We start from the raw sequence: 22,948 nt of genomic DNA on the forward strand, positions 1-22,948 counted from the left end.
GGGAGGCGGGCTCTGTGCGGATTAGCATAAACTTGGGGCCGCGCTGCGAGCTCCGCCAGCCCCCTCCCCGTCGCCAGCCCCCGGCCCCAGCTCCGAGCTGACGCCCGAGGGGCCGCGTGCAAACATGAGGTTAAGAAACTGGCGGGATGCAGGACGCTGAATTCCAGAAGGCTCCCCAAACGCGCGCAGCCTCTGGGTACCAGGAAAGATGCAGGGAAGCCTAGAAGCAGGCATGGCTTCCCTGCTGGGATCGCTAAAACCCACTATCTAGCAGGACACATTAGTCTTAAAAGATTACGTGCATATGGGTACCTCAGTCCAGGCCCAGGGCCAGAGATGACCATGTTTAGGGGCACACCAGGAAACCCTTTACCAGCTGCCTTCCTTCAATAAGATCCAGACTATCCATTGTCCATGGGTGTCCCAGGAGATCTGATAACTGCATATTTCCCTTCTTAGCAACTTCTGCAACTCTGGTGGGGGGTCAGGCTGCCTGTCTGGGTTCAGTGATAAGTCAGCATTGTCTGTTTCTCAGGTAAGAGCTGCACCAAGCACCCATTACCTCTCCAATCCCGCCAGGGTAAAAGTCACAGTCCACTCCATCCCTCCACGCGCCGCCCCTTCCAATTAAAGCTTTTATTCAGGTGGGCCATGATCTGATGATGTCTGGTTCATTACTAGTTTCTATTCAAAGAATATTGTTAGTACATCCTCATAAGAAACTACCTTAATGCTGGGAGCGGTGGTGCAGGCCTGTAATCCCAGCATGCAGGGAGGCAGAGGCAGAGGGATCACAGTGAGTTCGAAGCCAGCCTGGTCTACCTGAAGCCAGGCTTCCTATGTATTTCATTCATGAGCACGACTCTTGTAGCCTAAGAGTTGGTCTATAGTCACTCTTATCGGAAATCATCTTGTTAACTGCCTACCTACCCTGCAAGAAGACTTTTGAATTCTGATTCTGTTATCCAAAAGGACCACTTCTTTCTGGTGTTGTCTCACCCCCACAGGACCACAGCCCTCTGAATCTGCACCAGTGGAATTAACGGCCCCCTTGGAGGTCCATGCCCCGCCCCAACTTTGATGTGTGATGTTTGCAAGCATATGGAGCCAGAGGCCAACCTCAGGTGATCAGGTACTGTCCACTTTGTTTGAGACAGGCTTGCTCACTGTTTTGGGTCTGTCCAGTAAGCTAGGCTGGCTGGCCAATAAGCTCCAGTGACCCCAATTCCACCACTCAGGGGTTTGCAAGTGCTTGCCAGCACTTTCTTTTCTTTCTTCTTTCTTTCTTTCTTTTTTTTTTTTTTTTTTTTTTTTTTTTTTGTTTGTTTGGTTTGGTTTGGTTTTTAGAGACAGGGTTTTCTCTGTGTAGCCTTGGCTGTCCTGGACTCGCTTTGTAGACCAGGCTGGCCTCGAACTCACAGCGATCTGCCTGCCTCTGCCTCCTGAGTGCTGGGATTAAAGGTGTGTGCCACCACGCCCCGCCTCTTTCTTTTTTCAAACATGTTTTTTAGAATAAAATTCAGGTTTTCGTGCTTACACAGCAGTCACTTCACTGACTGAGCTGCCTGTCTCTCCAGATGCAGTTGCTTTTCAAATAACTGTGAGGGACTGGAGAGATGGGTCAGCAGTTAAAGAGCACTTGTTGCTTTTGCAGAGGACAGTTCCAGAGGACCCGACACCTTCTTCTGGGCTCCATGGGCACCAGGCACGCATGTGGTGCATGACACAGGCAAAGCAACCACATACATAAGTAAATAACTTAAAAAAAAAAAGTAACTTTGCAGCATGAATAAACACAGTGGAGGGAAGGTGGTGACTAAACACAGGAGACTAAAAATTCCTTCAAAGGGGTGAGTGTTTTAGTTTCTAGAGTTGCCACCATAACTGCTAAGTTCAAGTGGTTGAGAAATAACAGCATTTCTGGGGCTGGAGAGATGGGTTGATGGTTAAAACAGCAGGGGCTTCTCTTCCGGAGGACCCAGGTTCGATTCCCAGCAACTCAGGTGGCTGTTCACACGTGTCTGTAACTCCAGTTCCAGAGGCTCCATGCCCTCTTCCGACCTCCTCCTAGGCACATACTGTGATACAGACATACTTGCAGGCAAAACAACATACACACAACATAAGATAATACATTTAACAAAAACTGCTTAGAAATGAGAGCGATTTATTGTCCCATACTTCTGGAGGTGTAATGTCCAGAATCAAAGTATTACCTGGCCCGTCCCTCTAAGGAGGAGTCCTTGCTTGTTGTTTCAGCTTCTGGTGGCTCTGAGCGATGTCTGACTCTTTTCTGTAGTGCTCTCATCTCTGCCTTTGCTTTCATGTGCTCTTCTTTTGGTCTTCACACGACCCTCTTCTGTGTGTCTGTGTTCTTATAAGGAAAGCAGCCATGGGACAGCCTCATCATAAATATATCTGCAAAGACCCTGTTTCCAAATAAGGTCACATTCTGGGGTTCTGGTGGAACTAAGTTTTAGGAGAATGGGGCTCTATTCAAGCCACTGCAGGGGCTTTTGGGGGTTAAGAGACACACCAGGGCACGGTATGGCCACAGCTCTGTGAGCGTTAGGAGGAAGTGAGAGAGCAGCCCAGAGAGAAGGCTGCAGTGCTTAGAAAAACATATAGCCATTTGGTGACAAGCCATGGCTTGCTTGATCTGCTTCTAATAACCCACCATTTGGGTTAGCTTGAATGGCTCGGGCAAACTCCAGATGCATGCAAAGCCTCACCGTTGCCAGAGATGTTAGGAGCCATTTTGCAAGGACAGGGTACTTACGTTCTTGAAGCCATTGGCTTTTCGCAAAGTGAAATGTCTGAGGGGCAAATGAATAGAGCCCAGTTGCTCACCCGGTTGGGTTCTGACTGCTTGGCAGCACCATTCAGCTGGCTCTGGGAGAAAAACTCCCCCAACCCCAGAAGCTGTTATCTTTTTCCAAAGGGTCCCACCCCTTCCTCTCACTCCCTTCCCCAGCCCAGATGTGGGGCCCACAACTCACAGGAAGGAGGCTGGGCCCTGTTTGAACTTGAAAATGTTCATGTTACAGGGGGCTAGAAGGACAGATGGATCTTACTTCCCCTTCCAGGTGGCCTGACATCAAAAACAGGGCTCCTTCTTTAATTGTAACAGTTTGGGGAGCCAGGGCCTAGGCCCCATCCCAGTGGAGGAGGAGGAGGAGGAGGAGGAGGAGCAGCAGCAGCAGCACAGGGAGATGCTCGGGGGCTTGAGATGAATACAGCCAGAGACTGGAGTCTCCCTGTGGATCCTGAGGCCACTCTGCATCTGCCAGACAGGAAACCTAGGGAGGCCAGAAGCAGGAGAGGGAGACAGACAGTCGTGTCCTCCCTGACTCCAATGGGAACATCTCCACCTGGATGGAGACTCCAGAGGCATCGCGCGCGCGCAGAAGCACAGTTTCCGTTCACATGACATGCACAGGCACCTGCAGACACAATTAGCTGCCCTGTCTCACAGAGACAAGCACAGTCCACAGAGGAATACACACTCCTGATTTTTTTATAGTCCTGGTACCAGGCACACCCAAGGATGCTATCAGGACGACACAAGCATTAGAGACAGACACAGGAGTAAACTCCTGTATTTACAATACATCAGTTGGGGGAGGGAAGGGGTGGGTGAGAACTGCTGGACACTAGAGCTGCTCGGCTTCCTCTGTGGGGCCTTCTGGGCAGAAGAAACAAGGATGGACCTTGGTGGAAGAGAACGGATCCTGGGAGGGAGTAGAGATGGGTTTACCTGGTGGTGTGTGAGCCTGGGGCCTGTTCTTGACATGCTACATGCTCTGGACCCATCCTCCTGACAAGTAAAACCCTGTCTTCTTTCCCGCCTCCTCTGTCTCACCCAGGGTGTATGGCTCCTGTTTACCCAGAGATCATCACGCAAGACTGCTGAAAAGCCACAGTTTCTGGAATGTAGCGCTTCCAAAAAGGACAGAAATAGAATGCTCAGACTGTGCCAGCTTTCTGGCAGGAGCCCTCCCTGTTGCAGAAGAGCCTTTGCTGATGGGAGAAGCACAGCCCTTGCTCCCCTAAGCCAGGTGTGGAGGTACCTACACCAAGGTATGAGTTCTTGCCTCTCCCCAGACCTTGGCCCACGCTCACCACCCCTTTCCAGTCTCTTCTTTCTGCTCACGCACGCACCTGGACCTCTCTGTTAAAAGCTTTTGCTAACGAGATTCTTTGTCTAGCTCTGCTCTCTCAACCCATCAAAAAGAGTGACTGTCAGAGCTACACAAGTCTCAGGGCATCAGCTTGCACAACTGTCACTTGTTCAGGACCCAGAGGGGATCGGATCAATGCAGAGATAGCCTAGAGGTAAGGACCAAGAGAGAGAGAGAGAGAGAGAGAGAGAGCACAGAAATCATGAACCCTGGACCCTGTAAAGCCCAGATGAACTTTCATGGAGCGAGAGTGGCGTAGAAACAGCTTTGGCGTTTGTGCAGTGCTGGTGGGGTCTCCATGTGAACACATGCAAGCCAGATGCATCCATTATGCAAAGTATATGCAAAATAGATGTGCAGGCCTCCCAACTTGCAAATGCCAGATGTGACCCTTGGGAACGCTGAATTTAACCGTGCGCTGTTGTAGGGTAGAAGCCTGACTCGACATCTTATAGTTGGCAGGAAAAGCCAAATTCAAGGCGACTCTCATAGACAGGAATGAAAGTACGCAGGGAGTCTCACCTGGATTTGAACCTCCGATCTCCCTCTCACAAGCTGTATCATCTGTCTCAGGTCCCGTCACTCCTGTAACCCTGTTTTCCCACATGTAAAGTGACCACTATAGATTATAATGATCCTCTATAGCAATGTAAAGGAAGAGATAAGAATGCTGGCTTTGGGGCTGGAGAGATGGTTCAGAGTTAAGAGCACTGACTGCTCTTCCAGAGGTCCTGAGTTCAATTCCCAGCAACCATATGGTGGCTCACAACCATCTATTATGTGATTTGATGCCCTCTTCTGGCCTGCAGGTGTACATAATAAATAAAAATCTTAAAAAAAAAAAAAAAGAATGCTGACCTCACAGCTGGGCCCATAGATGCTCAGTGGAGATTCCATCCCCAGAGATTAGGTGGCTGTCCCTATGACAGTTCCACTGTGTTCTCTCAGTCTGTGAACGGGACCTTCTCCCAGGGCAGCAGGGACCTGTGGGTTTGGTGATTGTTAGTGTTGGGAGAGCCAGGAAACCTCTCTTCTCACTCCTTCAGAAATCTGTCAGAGGTACCAGCCCACAGGGACAGACACACACACACACACACACACACACACACACACACACACACACACACACACAGCCCAACCTGGTCACCCATTCTTGTGTAGGTGTGATAGGCCCCACCCATTCTTGTGTAGGTGTGATAGGCCCCTTTGTGCTGTGAAGCATCCTGGCAGATGACAGTTGCTTCTCCGGGAAATTCTAGAACTTTCCTCCATACAACCAGCTGATAAAAGGACACAAAAGACAGCCTCCTTGCTTTAGGGGATAGCTATGTTGGCAGTAAGGCTTATGCTATGAAGCCCCTGGATTGGGCCCTGTGTAAACTCTGCCTGATATCCACTCTGTATTCTTATCGCTTCCTTTCCTTGAGTGTGAGTGTAGCATGTATAGAGGGATGCGGGCAGGGAACTCTGCTGGAAAAGTTCAAGTCTGGTGCTTCCAGATAGCCCCAGATATGTTGGAGGACGGTGTGTGTGTGTGTGTGTGTGTGTGTGTGTGTGTGTGTGCGTGTGTGTGTATCCTGAAAGCACCTCCTTCCCATTCTAATAAAACCTAGATCCCTGCTTCCTGACCCAAGTCAGGGAGATAGGTACATAAGCAGAGGAGTCCCTGAGCGTGATAGTGTGTGCTCAGGGACCACACAGAACGAAAAAGTTGAGTGCCTGGGCTTGGGGAATGAAAGGGTGTGTTACAAGAAAGGTCATACAGAGGTCACCATGTTAGTGGAGAGCCCCAGAGGGTGTTCAAAGCATGGATGTGATGAAGATATAGGAAAGAGTTTGGTGTGTTTTGGTGGGCACTGCGAGGCTCTGGGTGGCCGAGCTTGGTAGGGACAGACAAGAGCAAGCATTAGATCATCCTAATGAAGGGTCAGGACTTACAGCTGGGAAGGACACATAAGAGAGCTGCCGTTGCAAGCATCCCTCGCTGCTGGTGCATGGAATGGGTACAGAAGGCAAGGGACCGGGGACGAAGCCATCGTCAATCTCAATTACCAGGCCATCGGACACCGTCAGAGTGGGTGTCAAGGCTAGACCTCACAAGCTCTCAGAGTAAAGAGCCAGCAGGCCCTGGAAGCTGATCGGAGGCTGTAGGTGTAGAAAGGCATCTGGGAGGTGCTAGGCAGAAGGGACACAAAGCACTGAGACTGGAACAAGTGACCTGGGGTTAGCGGTGGGGATCAAGTACAGGGAGAGGGGCGAGAGCCTGCATTTTCAGTGTGCCTCAAGCCAAAGCCGGGACCAGTCTGAGCCTTTAGTGAGCAGGTGTGTCTTGTCCGGGAGGCTGGGATGGGGACAGGGAGCAGAGCTGCCAAGGTATCAAGCTGGGGCACAAGCCCCTGGAACAGTTTCTGCCTCTCTCTCTTCTAACCCCTCTATTCAGAAGCACTGGAGTAAAAATGTACACCGGATTATCAGGCAGAGAGGAGGCGAGGAGGCATGATGGGAGGATGGGGAGGAGACAAAACAGACAAGAGAAAGGACTGCCCTCCGCGGGAGGGGAGGGCTTGCTGTGGCCATGGAAACTCATGCTTGGGCAGACAGAGCTTGACCTTCACCCAAACACTGTCCTTATCGCAGCCCCCCACCCCCACCCCCTGCTCTGTGGTGAGTCCTTAATTCTCTGGGACATCTGCTGGGCACCGATTTGGTGTGGGGCGTACAGACAGCCTGTCCCCCGGGGCTCTGCCCAGGGCACCCTGAGAGTGGGAGGAGCAGAGATGGAGGAGAGTTGGGAGATGCCCCAGGAGGGATGCCTGGGGGGAGAAAAGTGTGATCTAGTCGGGGTGGAGGGACTCGGGCAGCCATGTGCATAGACACTCCTGGTGTCCACCCACATGCCTCCACTGGAGACTGCTTCAACACAGCACAGACCCTGTCTGCACCTGTGTTGTGTTCCATTCTGGCCTGGCAGTTTCAGACCATCTCCTGCTCACATCTGAAAAATGGGCCAACAGTGGGTTTATTTAGATGGGCCATTCTGTAGCCAGCCACAATGAGGGGTGCGTGAGGCAGCCATGGATCCAGGAAGAGCTGCTGTGGACAGAGGGGAAGGGCATTCCTGGAGCTGCCAAGCTCAGGAGCTGACTGGAGGTGGGTCGGGGCTGAGGTCAGCATCAGGGTGCTTAGGACTAGGTGATATATTTGGCATCTATTTAGAAGGGCTGCCAGCCAGGGCCTGGACTTGCAGACCTCCTGTGCCCCACAGCCTGGGTTCCATCTATCTGCTCCTGCCACTACCGTTATGACATTTTGGGCCTCTCTGAAGCTGAGCTTCGGCAGTAAGGCTTCCTGCATTCCTGCCTACTCTGACCTTGGCTGACAGCCCTGGTTCCTTTGGGAAAGAGAGGTCAGGAGGGTCCCATGGGTGGAGTATTATCCAATTAGTTCGCCTTCTGTTCTGGGGTTTCTGCTGGAATTAGGGCATCTTGATCCCTGGCTGCCTCCCACCCCTGCCCCTATGGCTGGCTGCCTCCCACCCCTGCCCCTATGGCTGGCTGCCTCCCACCTCTGCCCCTATGGCTGGCTGCCTCCCACCCCTGCCCCTATGGCTGGCTGCCTCCCACCCCTGCCCCTATGGCTGGCTGCCTCCCACCCTGCCCCTATGGCTGGCTGCCTCCCACCCCTACCCCTATGGCTGGCTGCCTCCCACCCCTACCCCTATGGCTGGCTGCCTCCCACCCCTGCCCCTATGGCTGGCTACCTCCCACCCCTGCCCCTGTGTCTGGCTGCCTCCTACTGCTGCCGCTGTGGCTGGCTACCTCCCACCCCTGCCCCTGTGGCTGGCTGCCTCCCACCCCTGCCCCTGTGGCTGGCTACCTCCCACCCCTGCCCCTGTGGCTGGCTGCCTCCCACCCTGCCCCTGTGGCTGGCTGCCTCCCACCCCTGCCCCTGTGGCTGGCTGCCTCCCACCCCTGCCCCTGTGGCTGGCTGCCTCCCACCCCTGCCCCTGTGGCTGGCTGCCTCCCACCCCTGCCCCTGTGGCTGCCTCCCACCTCTGCCCCTGTGGCTGCCTCCCTTTGCTGAGGAGAGAGAGAGCGCGCAAGCGCGAGCGCACATTTGGAGGGAAGTCAGGTGGGCCACTCTGTATACAAGAAGGATTCAGGAGTAGCTGCTGAAGAGAGCTGCTGGGTAAGGATGCCCTGGAGGAACCTGCCTCGGGTAACAGCCTTGGGTCCCATTTGTCCATGGCACCTCCCAAATTGGGGTGGTGGATGTGTCTCAGGTTCAAGTTCTAGAGGCCCACCCATGGACCACAACTGGCATCCAGGGCTTTTCCTGCCTGGTAGTCCCGCTAGCTTCCTATTCTTTTCCAGATGCTTGTCAAAGACCCTGGTCAGAGCGCAGACCAGGCAGCTGGTTGATGCTCCCAAGGCTGTCCCTCTCTGTCCCACTGGCCCGACACTTCCCAGCCCTACCCCTTCCTCTCAAGCCCGCTAGTTCTCCCTGGGTGTCCTTCCTGGGGGGGGGGCTTTCACCCTCCTTCTTAAACCTCACTCTCCTTTCCCATAATCAGGAAGAGCCTTGATTGCTCATTATGTTTAGAACCCAAATTGTCAGCCAGTGAGAAACTAATTTCCCCAATTTAGGTACTCAAATGCCATTTGGGCTGCATTCCTGGAAGAGACAGAAGCATCCTATTCCACCACATGGAGGGTTGGTTTTAGAAGTGGTTAAGAGTACTGGCTGCTCTTCCAGAGGACCTGGGTTCAACTCCCAGCATCTGTGCAGCAGCTCACAACTGTTTGTGACTCTAGTTTCAGGGGACCTGACACCCTCACATAGACATACATGAAGGCAGAACACCAATGTACATAAAATAAAATAAAATATACATGCACTTAAAAAAATAAGGGAAGAAAAAAAAATGAAATCAGAGCTTCTTGTGCAGGGGAAGAGGCAAAACCAAAAACGTTTATAACAAAAACAATCTGAGTATTCAAAACCTCCCTATTACCTGAAACTGGAGAGAAATGAATTCTTCTGCAAAAGTTCTGAACAGGAGCGTGAAGGTCTCCATAGGCATTTGTGTGGCAAGAAGCAGTCTGTGGACACTGAAGGTGTAACCTAAGGAAAAGGTATCGTGGAAGAAAATCAGAAAGATGTGGTCAGGGGCAGGTGGAGGCAGATGCCAGCCAAGCCAAGGTAGGGGTGGCCCTGGCTGGGGTGCACTGAGCCGAATCAAGGGAAGGGTAGGGCCAAGGGTGGAGGAGAAGAGAGTTAGGAATTCAGAGGAAGGCGAATGGGGGTGCTGGGTCCAGAGAGGGTGTGACCTGAGGAAATGGAAAAGTTGAACTGTTTCTAGGCAGAAAGGCTGGAACGTGTGTGTGTGTGTGTGTGTGTGTGTGTGTGTGTGTGTGTAGAGAGAGAGAGAGAGGGAGAGAAAGAGAGAGACAGAGACAGAGAGACAGAGACAGAGAGACTCTCACACTCTCACAAGGACAGACAGACAAGGCCTTGCAAGGAACAGACCCAGGCTCAAGGAGAAGGCGGGAGGATGAGGTCCAGCAAAGAGGCCTGCATGTGTGGTGGGCATGTCACCTGCGGGAGTGAGGATGCTGATAGAATGTGGGAATGGCCTCATTGCTCATGCTAAACAGGAGGGGATTTAGGGTGAGGATGGGGGGCTATTTAGGTCAGGGTCAGAAGAGAAAGTCTGAAGAAGGGCTGGACCACTGCATCTGCTCACAGCCCCTTGCAGCTTGAGGGGCAGAGGCAAAGGGGTTGGAGAGGGGAGGAACCTGGAGGAAGTAAAGGTCAGCGCTCATAGGAAGTGGGACCAGCGGGAACACAACTGGACCTTTGAGAATCACCTGAAACACATGTGTAAACTGTAAAGCATGACTCTGCTATTTGTTTTATGGCTGCTATGGTTTTGGATACGTCTCTCTTGCCAAAACCCAAGTTGAAATTTGCTTGCCAGTGTACTGGGGTTGGGAATGGGGCCTTTGAGGCGATTACTTGAAGACTGAATTCAGTTCTCAAGGGAGTGGCTGAGCTCTCACCAGGAAGAGTGAGTGGTTATAAAATGCTCCTTTGTCCCTCCTTGCCTTCAGTCACATCCACTGGCCTTTCTGCTGCATGGAGAACCACTACCTTCCCCAAAGCTGAGCACCTACCAGGACAGTACTCTTAGACTTCCACACTGTGAACCGAAATAACCTTCTTCGCTCTACAACTTTTCCAGCCTCATGTGTTCTGTTATAGTAACAGAAACTGATCTAAGATTGGCAATGGCAAACAATTAAAACAAAACAAAACCGAGGAAAATAGGACCATTTGGGAGCAACTCAGTTGATGCTAGAATTTCCATGTAGTTTCTATCTGCCCAGCTTGCCTACCTCAGTCACTGCCATTCTTGTGAATTTTCCTAATCATTTTTTTTTTTACTTCCTAAAGTCTTGCTGAAGAGCAGCTGTAGTTTGTGGTTTCAGAACAGGCTGGGGGACGGCTTAGTTGGTAAAGGGCTCGCCTTGCAAGCAGGAGAACTTGAGTTTGGGGCTCCAGCACTCATGTAAAAAAAAAAAAGTTGGGCATGTTGGTGTGCACCTGTAATCCCAGTGTGTGGGGGACAGAGACAAGAGGATTCCTGGGGTTGCTGGCTGGTTGCTCTCGCCAAGTTGATGAGCTCCACATTCAATGAGAGACGATGCCTGGAAAAAAAAACCCTTTGGGGAGTGTTGAGGGAAGATGCCTCATGTTTACTCTGGACTCTGAGCACACACATGCACCCGCACACACACATGCAAACACATGTATTTCCATAGAGGCTAAATGAGGAAGACCCACCCTGAAGTAGGGGACACCATCCCATAGGAGCCGGAATTTTTTGTTTGTTTGTTTTTGTTTTTCGAGGTAGGGTTTCTCTGTGTAACCTTGGCTGTCCTGAACTCACTTTGTAGACCAGGTTGGCCTCGAACTCACAGCGATCTGCCTGCCTCTGCCTCCCGAGTGCTGGGATTAAAGGCGTGTGCCACCCCGCCAGGCCTTAGGAGCCTGCTTTTAACAAAATCCAAAAGGTCACTCTGGGAGGCAGAGGCAGGGGGATGGCTGTGAGTTCGAGGCCAGCCTGGTCTACAAAGTGAGTCCGGCACAGCCAAGGCTAAGACAGAGAAACCCTGCCTCGAAAAACCAAACACCACAAAACCACCCCACCAAATAAATAAAATAAAATAAAATAATAAAAGGTCAAAGGGAAAGTTAGGTGAGTTCCAGTGTTAGTTTCTCTGCTCTCTGCTCTGTCCGGATGTGAGCAAGCAGCCTCGGCCTCCTGCCACCATGTTGTCCCTGCTACACTTTGCACTGAAATAAACCCTTCTTCCCTTAGGTTGCACCTTGTTGGGTACTTGGTAATAGCAGTGAGAAAAGCAACTAATACAGGTTTCTATTAAAAATTCATCTGGCTCAGTCCGGTTTCCCTGCTGCTGTAACAGAACACTACGCACTGGGTAAATTACAGAGACTGGACGTGTAGCTGGAGGTTCAAGGGCTATGTCTAGGTAAAGGCCTTCTTGCTCTAACATAACAGGATGGAAGGCACTGCGTGATACCGGAGGGACAGGAAGGGTGACGCTGAAGGAGGGGAGGAGTTTGCAACTACCCCAGTCCTGTGATCATGGCCTTACCTGTTCCTGAGGGCACTGCCCTTCTGCCATGACCTCATCACCTCTTACAAATCCTGGCTTTAGTACCATCAGAGTGACGATGACATTTCAGCATGAGGGTCACCTCCATCCCCGTACCAAGGCTCAGACATGCTCAGTGTGCTTTCTATTGCTCCATTCCACTCCCATCCCTCATTTGTTTCCGTTCTCGAGACAGCATCTCACTAAGTTGTTCCAGGCTGGCCGTGTAGCCCAGGCAGGCCCTAAACTTGCTAGCCTCCAGCTGCAGCCTCCAGAGTATCGAGGAATACTTTACTAAGGCCCATGCCACCAGGTTAGGCTCAATGCAAGTTCCTCAGAGGATAACGAAACCACAGCGCCAGCTCATCGTTCCTTGTGACGTGGTGCTACTTATACAGGGATCGGTTTATTCTGACTTCCTCTTGCTGGATTCTGTTTTTCCTGCTTAGGTGAGTGAATGGCAGCCTGGCCATTATGAGATGGTTTCTCAGTAAGATGTGGAACAGATTCATATAGGTAGTGTCCTTCCTGGATTCCTTCTTCCTCCTTCCCTCCCTCCCCTTCCTCCTTCCTGTATGTGTGCAGGCCCACATGTATGCTGTGTCTGTAGAGACAGGAGGTCAGCCTCAGCTGTCACTCCTCTGATGCCATACATCTTGTTATTGTTTTGAGTCAGGGTTTCTACCTGCCTGTAGCTCACCAAATAGGCTATGCTGACTGTCCACTTGTCTCTGCCTCTCCAGCACCGGATTACAGGTGAGCGCCACCATGCACAGCTTTTTCACACGGGGGCCCCAACTCTTGTGTTGGTGCAGCTGGCTCTTTGCCAACTGAACACCACACAGAAGCCCTAGTACCACAAGGAGGTGAGTCCCTCTCCCCCATGCTGTGTGACTTGTCCTCTCCACCTGGGAGCTTGTGTGAGCTTTCCCTTTATATATGGAATTTCAGGCTCTCCTTTGGCATTGCCTAGTTGTAAGACTTTATTTTCCATCATTTCTGCCTGGAACCCAGTCAGCCTTCCAATCTGCAAAACTGAGGGCGTTCTTCAAACCACGGAAACTTTTCCTTTCCATTAAAAAAATGATGGCTTCTCCTCCGTTCGGTTTTTCCCTTCTGGGATGTTATACTTATTTTTGTCCTGGGCCCTACTCCTCCAAGCCACTGTTTTCCCACTTACACTTCTGCTTTAGGTTTTGCTCATAATAACCTCTACATGGGGTCCTACTGTCCCACTCTTTCTCCAATTTGTTTTAAGTTTCAAACCATGTCTCCCAAAATCATGTTTAACAAAGCTTATTTTCCTTATTTTCTGCCTCCCCCTCCCCCCTTCTGACAAGGCCACTTTGTATAACTGCTGGCCTCGAACTTGGGATCCTTTTGCCTCAGCCTCCCAGGGCCTGGGGTGACAGGCATGTGCCATAGAGGCCCCCAAGCTTTGATCTGCTCCCATCTGACCCTGTGTTTCCTCCTTTCAGCCATGTCGGGTATCTTTTGTGGCTCCCACCCGACCCCACCCCCAAGGGCCACCTATCTTCTCTTTGTCTCTTGGGGCTCTCATCATCCCCAAGGCCCCTGTCCCACTGACACACTAACGGGGCTCCCCTGGCCTCCAGGACAAGTGCGCTGCCTTCAGGAGGGACACAGCAGGGCTGCTAAAGCCACCCCAGGCTCCTGGCTCTGCCTTTCCTCTGGTGGGTCCTGTGCCAAGTTCTCCCCTGCAACTGTGGCAATCTGATTCACACCAAGGTCCTCTGTGTTCAATGTCCCTACTGTCTGGCACAGAGGGAGAGTAAGTCCTGAGCCAGCCTGTTCAGCACAACCCTGCCCCACCTCCTAAGCCTGGCTGCTGGCTGACCTTGGAACTCGGCCTCAGGAGCAGATTTGGACTGGGAAAGGGGGGGTGGGTAATGAGACTTCCAAGCTGTATTGCTAGAGATGCTTAATTAGAGAGAGGTTCGTAGGTCCACAAATGTTGATATTATCCATCCTCTAGCACAGCGAAGTGTAGTTGATTTGAATAAATCCCTGTTGGGTCAATGATGTAGGCCAAAGAGCACTAACCGGCAGGCAGGTGGCTTGGAGAGCTCCCGTCCATCCTTTGGTTGTTGATAATGATGACTTTTGGGAGGGAAGGAGAAAAAAATAAAATACTGCTTTCAGCTCTGTTCCTGGCTGTACCAAGAAAAGCATTTGCCAAACCTCTGGAGGTGAAGCTGAAGTGTGAGGAGGCAGCGGGAGCTCTTTCCTGTGCAGCAGCAGCATCTCCTGCAAATGGACCACTTCAGATGTTACTAGGTTACAGGGAGCTGCCACAAGGGACTCTCTTCACATGCTGTGGCTGTATTTACAGAGGAGTCAAACACAGTCACTGTTTCCAAGTCTGAACGATCTTTTGTTTCAAATTTCTGTACCTCATGATAAAGGTCCCCAAGATTTTTCTCTAGCAGGCTTCAAAGCGAAACCATAGGCATTTTCCTTGTCTTGAAAAGCCAGAAATGATCATCACTGGGGTGAAATGGTGAGGTTTCCAAGGACACTTGAGACAAAGCAGATAAGTTGTGCCAAAAAGCAATTCCTAAGAACTTCAAAGTAAGAAAGCATTTCAGATAAAAAAGAATTTTTGGAACAAAACAAATGAAGGCAGTTTGGAATATGCACTTCTCTGACCTTGTTGGGGGAGAAGTATTAAATTAGTATTTGTGATAAAGGATGGGCTCCCTCCCTGTCCCCTCCTTCCCTCCTCCATCTCTTCCTTTCTTTTTTTGAAACAGTGTTTCACCTTGCATGGCCTGGAGCTTACATCACAGACTTGGCTGGCCTCAAACTCAACAAGATCCTCCTGCCTCTCTCTGCCTCCGGAGAGCTCAGATTAAAGGCCTGTGCCACCACTTCCTATAATTTCTAATTCAAATATTCACATTGCTAGAAAATATCATGGTGAAGTGAAACAAATTTTTGCCAGGTCCCATTCAGACGGGACAAAATAAGATACCGAAATAGCCACATGCTGTCTGGGTTTTCTTTCTTGTCGCTGTGATAAATCCCTTGACAAAAGCAATTGAGGGAAAAGGGTTTATTTTTAGCTCACAGTTGCAGGTTGTAGTGCATCAACCACTCCAGGAAGTTCTAGTGGCAGGAGCTTGAGACAGCTAGTCACATTGTATCCACAGCAGGAGGGAATGAAATAATGTGCGCACACCCAGTTGCCGTCATTCCTATACAATCCAGGACCCTTTGTTTAGGGAATGGTGCCACCCTTGATGGAAAGTATTCTAGCGCTGACTAGCCCACCTGTTAACCTCATCTTGACAATCCCTCCTTGAAACTCCTTTCCTAGTAATTTATACTGTATCAAGTTAACCACCACACACATGTATAATATATGGGCACCGCAGAAGCATTTCCATCTCACAGCTTAGAGTGTGTTTCACAACACCCTAACCATACCCTCTTGTCCTCTGACAAGCAGATTAACTGATCTTGGCACTCGCTGATTTGACTGTCATCGCCGTCCAGCTCCTTTCTCTCAGCTATAACATGTGACAGTGCAGAAAACTCACTTTCGCCTGGTAGTAGCCCAGAAATCCACTTCTGATGCCTGTCCATGGTGAGGTCCCAGACCTGACAGCTGCTCAGCAGAACAAATCAGAAAGCACGTAAAGCAAATGTTTAGCAACCACTTGTTAAAAAAACAAAACAAAACAAAACAAAAAACCAAATTGTGCTAATGCCATATGCTGGAATGTTAACCATTATGGACAAAGTAAGGCACGCGCACACACACACACACACACACACACACACACACGCACACACGTGCACACTCACGCACATTCTCAAGTGCACACACACACATGCATGCATGTAAGTACTACACACAAGCACACACAGTATTTGTGCATACCCTGTGCATGTGCACAAGCTAGAGGAGGGCACCGGTATTGCCACTACCCGACATTCTCTCTGTCTTACTCCCCTAAGACAGGCTCTGCCACTGAACCTGAAGCTAGCCATCTTCTGCCAGGCTGGCTACCAGCAAGCCCCAGGGGTCCCATTATGGTTCTCCACCCGAAGCATCCTACTGATGGAGCTATAACCCTAACCCCAGCCAGATGTTTCTTACAGAGGTTCTTCATTGATAGATCAAGGTCTTTTCAGAGGGTACCACTTATGCCCAGGTCATTTGTGCTCCAGTGCTCTCACCAATGTGCCCAGGGAGGATGGGTAGAGAGAACAATTGAGAGCGGGTGGAGGATGCTTGGAGGAGTTCTCCCACGAAGGGTGGTCAGGTTTGTAATCCACAGAGATAGATTGATGCTCAGAATTAGGGCACCACACACCCCCTTCTGGCCTCTGTAGGTACTGCGTGCACACTGTACATAGACACACATGCAGGCAAAACATCCATGTACATGTATGATAACAAAATAATAAAAAAAAAATTAGTAAGTCAGGTAGTCCAATCTCTCTCTGTTTTCATTTCCCTTCTTCCTTCCCTTTGTTGGGTACCACTGTGTTACCTAGGATGACTCTCCCATCCCAGGCTCCTCGAGTAGCTGGGAACACAGGTGCATGCTAGTTTGCTCAGATTGAGGGTGTGTGTGTGTGTACATGTGCACATGTACCAAGTGTGTATGTGGAGGTCAGAGGACATCTTTCTAGAGTCCTCTCTCTCCTTCTACCCTGTTCCATACTCTCTTGTTTCTGCCATGTTGCATTCCCTAGCTGAGCCAGCCTACCACCTCCTGGTGGTTCTGCTGTCTCTACCACTCATGCCACCATAAGTGTACTAGGGTTACGGATCCACACCACCACATCTGGCCTTTTAAATGTGGGTTCTGGGACTCAAACTCAGGTCGTCGGGTTTGTGTGGCAAACACTGTTACCCATGGAGCTGCCTCCTGGTCCCTGCAGGCTTCGGGTGGTGGGGGGAGGAAAGACACACTGGAGTACCTTGATTCAGCAGCAATATTGGGGATAGGCATGTGACTGACATGGAGATGGCAGCACATTGTAGGAACGTAAGGCTTTGGTTTTGGGTAAATGCTCAAATGAATCTGGAAAGGAAGCTCGCAAAGATTGCAGACAGCAGGAGCACACAAAGCTGTCTGCCTTGTGGGGGGTCTCTTTTCTTGTCTGTGCCCCAGCCCACCTCTGGCCCTTTACCTTGAGAAATGGACCCAGGAGAGGCCGCTTGGTCCCTGGGTTCCTGGACAGCCACGGGGAGGGCGTTTTGCCACATTCTTAGGAGCAAGCATATCCAAAACAATGTCTTTTTCTAAAAACTCAGGGCTAAAGGGTTCCAGATGTCCGTTTGTTATATAATGGGGTTTGTTTTAATAGCATCAACTTCCAGATGTGCAGGCTGGAATCAAGAAGCCCATTGGCCCCCTGAGGACACTGTGAGCCAAGCTGAGTGCTGCCCAGGGGAGAAAGATGACCGTACATGTAAAGTCAGGGACTGGAGACAAGCCGGGGGTGCCTGCTCATTGCCCACTGGGGCCACTCACTGGCCCAGCAACTGTCCCAGGACTGAGGGGAGGGAGGGGGAAGGGGACCCGAGTTTCCGTTTGTCAGCCTGACTCTAAGCAGGAGCCCTCAGGAGACAATCAGAATGGTGGCCAGGCAAGAGCCTGGTTGGGATCCAAGTCCTTGCTGGGTGTTCTTGGTAGTCGCTTGGCTCGCGGAGATGTTTTGGCCTTAGAATGTGAAATGGAGAAAACATCGTCCCACCTGAAGAAAGTCAATGTAAAAAGAGAAATGAGGTGAGAGGTACAGAATGGGGGCTGCGAAAGCTTGGTCTTTTCTCCTTGAGCAAAGTTAAAACAGCAGAGAGAGGCAGAGAGGAGGGGAGGGAGAGACAGACAGAGAGACAGAGAGAGAGACAAAGAAAGACAGAGAGACAGAGGGAGAGAGAGAGGGAGAGAGAGAAAGAGAGAGACAGAGACACACACACAGAGAAAGAGAGAGAGGGGGGAGGGAGAAAAAGAGAGAGACAGAGAGAGAGAGAGAGAGAGAGAGAGAGAGAGAGAGAGAGAGAGAGAGAGAGAGAAAGAGAGAGAGAGAGTTTCTGACCCAGGACCCCCCCAAGCGGTGTCGGTCACCAACTGGGAAGCCCACAGGCAGCCCAGACTCCATTTTCCCCTGGAACACTGGGAAAGAGCCAGTGCTCACCACCTCCTCCAGAACCTTGTTCCATGGCCCCATAGCACCAACAGATAGAACATTCTTCCGCTTGCTGAGCCAAAGTGGCCCCTAGGTGACCTCAGAGCTGGTTCAGGCTGTGCTCACCGGAGCTCTGCTGAGTGCTGACACCTTCCCCTAACCGGCTTGCCAATGTGCCTCTGGCTTTTCTTTTCTCTCAGGTGGCTATGACTGTAACACCAAGTACCTTAACAGAAAGATACTCGCAGGAGGGTGGTGTAGATCCATGAACAAAGTCACAGCGTCTGAATGTAGTCAGGGGAAGGAGACACCAAGTGGGGAAATCTACTCCACAGACAACATAATCTAATAATCTGTAAGAGCAATTAATTCAGTTCCAACAAATTCCAGTCAGCAAGGAAGGGTGTACAATGTGGGGCTCGTGAGGAAAATAGCTATAGAATAGTTGCTGTGTTTCTGAAGCAAACAATGAGGCAAAGACTAGCGTGCTCAGAGGCTGAACCATGTGGTAAAACTCAAATACTTTCAGCACTTGGTTGCTGGCACAAAACCACGGTCTGGCACAGAAACCGTAGGTCCCACCGTGGAGCCTTTACAGATGAAAGCCTGGACCAGAAGAGAGATGCTCTCTTCACAATAAAGCAAAGAGGCCGTTTCAACCATGTTTTACCTTTGGGGCAAAGAGCTGGTACTGAGTGAAACAGAAGTGTTTGCTTTTTATTTTTCTCCTCTGTGTATGTATGTCTGTTCACTTGTGTGTGGGCCTGCATGTGTGTGTGTGTGTGTGTGTGTGTGTGTGTGTGTGTGTGTGTGTGTGTGTGTGATGTGCAAATATATGCACATGTGGACATGTGGAAGCTGGGGGCTGATGTTGGGTATCCTCTGTGGTTGTTCTCTAACTTTTTTTTTTTTTTTTTTTTTGAGGCAGGCTCTCAGGTAGACTGTGAGAGTTGCCGATGCAGTTAGCCCTGCAAGCAAGCTTGCTTGGGGGGACTGTCCTGCCTGCTTTCCGAGTGCTGGGATTACGTGTAGCTTGCTACAGCCAGCACTTATTGGGTGCTGGGGCTGTGAACTGCAGTCTTCACATTTGAGTGGCAAGAGCTTTATCTACAGACTGACTTTCTCAGCTCCTCCTTCTTCCTTTTGCTCTTTTTAAACAGTGTTGCTATGCAGCTTGGCTGACCTTGAACTACTGACTTTTCTGTTAGCTTTTACCTCCTTAGTGCTTCGATTAGAGGTGTTCAACTCCATGTTAACCCTCTATTTTTATTTTGTATCTTTTAGGATTGCTTGCTTTTCCAACTGCGTGTGTGTGCACGCCCGCGCGTGTGCACACAAAAAATTAGCTCAAAACTTTACAAATATGTCTGCATGTGTGTCTATGTGGGGTATATGTGTCTGTGCATGTGTCTATGAGTGCAGGTGCCTGAGGAGACCAGAAGAGGGCATCACATCCATTTTAGCTAGAATTACAATTGGTTATGAGCACCATATTGTGGGTGCTGAGCCAGAAGAGAGTGTCAGATCCTCTGGAACTGGGGTTACAGATGGCTGTGAGCCACTCTGGGTTTTGGGAACTGAACTTGGTCCTTTAGAAGAACAGCCAGTGCCCTTAACTGCTGAGCTGAGCCATCTCTCCATCCCATTTGTTTGTTTGTTTGTTTGTTTTGTCTGTGTGTTGGTTTGCTTATTTTTGTATTTGGGCATTGTCTGAGCAATGAATGTGATGGAGGTCAGAGGACAACTTGCCGAAGTTGGGTCTTTCCTCCCACCATGTGGTTCTTGAGGACTGAACTCAGGTCTTCAGGTTTGGTGGCGACCACTTTTACCCACTGACATGTTTCACCAGCCCAAGGCAATATATTTTTATGATAATATATAATCTAGAAATTATTATCTCTTTTAGATTTTCTCCTCTCTGTGTCTATGTATTGAAGAGAAACCCGATCAATGTAATAATCAGCACACACATAATAATTAACCATAAGCTGACATTTTCCTGGGGAGGAAGGAAGGGAGGAGCCTCACTTAACCATCAGCTGACATTTTCCTGGGGAGGAAGGAAGGGAGGAGCCTCACTGTCCAAGCTGCCCATTCCCATGGGATTTTCACATTTCTTCTCCTCTGATTCCTTCTCATTTTTTTTTTCCTACATAGCAACTATACCTTTAAAACCAAGCAGGAGAATGAAATTTTGGAAAAAAATAAATTATTGCAGAAATGACGGATTACTCAGAAAATGGGACAGAATAACTGGCTAAGAATTTGGAAAAAAATAAAGTTAGATTCCTACCTTATACCAAAACAAACCACAGATGGCTTAGAGGTTTAAATATTAGAAAAAAAAAAAAAGAAACACAAAACTATAAAAGAGCTCACATACTCACACTGCACGAACACAGAGAATATCTGAACATGTCGATAGATTTACAAACTCACATTGTGACGTGTCTTCCCCTCAAGATGAGAGGGAGGAGGAGGGAGGAAGGGAGAGACAGAGGATGGTGGGGTGGGCGGGGGGAAGAGAGAGAGAGAGAGAGAGAGAGAGAGAGAGAGAGAGAGAGAGAGAGAGAGAGAGAGAGAGATTGACTTTAGACAAACTCCAAGCCAAGGATTGAGTAGGTCTTGACCATGGTGGATTTGATCATGTCGTCTCCTAGGATGAGCACAGGAGAGTGGGTCTGAGTTTGAGCATGTTAAGTGAAGATGGCTCAGAAAGGCAGCTTCAGGGGCAGAGGCAGGTACCCTCCACATGCCAGGGACTCCCCAGTCTCCCTGGAAATCACATTCCCTCTGGTGCCAGTAGCTTCCCTGCTCAGCCCAACCCTCCCACCTCCCTCCACCCAGAACAGCCCACACTTTGCCAGCCTGTCTCACACCAGGTACCAGGCATCCCTAGTTCCTATTCCATGACCTGCTTGTGCTGGTCACTTCACTCTTCCTGGACAAACTCCAGCTCTCCTTCAAGGTTCAACCCATCTTGAGAAATCACCTTTGCTCTCTACCTTGTCCTTCAACTCAAGGTACTCTCCGGGCGCTGCCACAGCACCAGCTCACCGTCTTGTCTAGCCCTTGCTACCCTCAGTGTCAGTTTTCACTCACATGCACAAGGCCAGGGCCATGTTGTCTGGTGTGCACCCCCTACCCACATATACGCACACCTTCCAAACACATGCAAGTGGGTCAGTGAGATGTTTAGAAGGGGGTTATTTTATTTTTTAGAAGTTTTTTTTAAAAAAAGATTTATTTATTTATTATGTATACAGTGTTCTGCCTGCTTGTGCACCCGCAGGCCAGAAGAGGGCATCAGATCACTTTATAGATGGTTGTGAGCCACCATGTGGTTGCTGGGAATTGAACTCAGGACCTCTGGAAGAGCAGGCAGTGCTCTTAACCGCTGAGCCATCTCTCTAGCCCTTTAGAAGTTTTTTTCTTTTTCTTTTTTTTTTTTTTTTTAATTTAATCACTTTACAGCTTGAGCCTAGCTCCCTCACCCTTCTCTTCCCAGTCTCTAACTCATGCAACCTCTCCCACTCCTTCTCTCCTCAGAAAAAGGGGAGGGCCCAAAGGGGTACCAACCTACCCTGGCCCCTCAAGTCACAGCAGGACTAAACGCTTTCTCTCCCACTGAGGCCAGACAGGGTAGCACAACTAGGGAGAAGGGATCTCAAGGCAGTCAACCAAGTCAGAGCTGGCCCTTACTCCCACTGTTAGGGGACGCACATGATGACTCTGTGGGCATGTGTGATCTGTGCATCTGTTACTTATGTGTAGGGGGCCTAGGTCCATAACCAATGACTGGCCCAAATTGAGACCCACCCCACGGGAGGGAGCCAACCTCAGACACTATCAAGTATACTTTACTATGCTTGAAGACAGAAGCCTAGCTCCCAGGGGTTTAAAGACTGATAATCTGAGTTTGATTCTCTGATAGTGGGAGAGAACTGACTCCCGAAATTGTCTTTCGACCTCTGTAGATTCACTGTGGTGCGTTCTCTCTCTCTCTGTGCCTCTCTCTCTGTCTCTCTCTCTCCCCGCCTTTCTCCCCTCTCTCATATACACACATACACAAATGATGTTGATTAATGATGAAATAATTTTTAAAAATAAAGTGGAGAGTGGCTGAGGAAAGCATTGTCAGCCATTGGCATGTGTACAAGTCTACATAAACACATAGATCACACACACACACAAAGAGTACACTGATGGGTATTGCTACCTCATGCACTTGGACTTTTGAAGCCCTTGCTGTCCACACGACCTCTGGACTACACATATTCTGCCCTTGAGCTATGCAGCCCACTGGGGATGAGTTGACCAGGGAACAGTGCTAGGATAGTAGCATTCCAAATTTTTATGGGGGCACAAAGAAAGAAATAAGCCTGCTTTTATGGGGGTGATTCCAAGTCCCTAGCAGATGTGGCATGTGTGATGCAGGTTTGTGCACAGCGAGGGGAGCCAGGATGCACGCCCACAGAGACAGATACTTTTTTTGTTTGTTTTTTGAGACAGGGTGTCTTTGTGTAGCCTTGGCTGTCCTGGACTCACTATGTCGGCCGGGCTGGCCTTGAACTCAGTGATCCACCTGTCTCTGCCTCCCAAGTGCTGGGATTAAAGATATGTGCCACCACGGCCAGCTGAGACAGACACTTCTGTCTATCTGCTCCCAGCTGGATCCTAGCATCAAGGTTAGCATGGGAGGCCCTCAAGTGAAACTTGCTGGTGGATGACTGGACTGAGTTCTAGAGCTATTTAGTTACGTAGGGAGAGTCTCCCAGAGCAAAACCATTTTCTGTTTTAGTCATGTTCTGTCTCTGAAACAGAATACCTGTGACTAGGTAAGTTCTTTTACTTTCCAGATCTCAAGGCGAGGCATCCAGGCAGCTGCTTCTTGTGAGGCCCTATGTTGTGTCTTAG

The sequence above is a fragment of the Acomys russatus genome, chromosome 4 (genome assembly GCF_903995435.1).
Source record: "Acomys russatus chromosome 4, mAcoRus1.1, whole genome shotgun sequence".
NCBI classification, from domain to species: domain Eukaryota; kingdom Metazoa; phylum Chordata; class Mammalia; order Rodentia; family Muridae; genus Acomys; species Acomys russatus.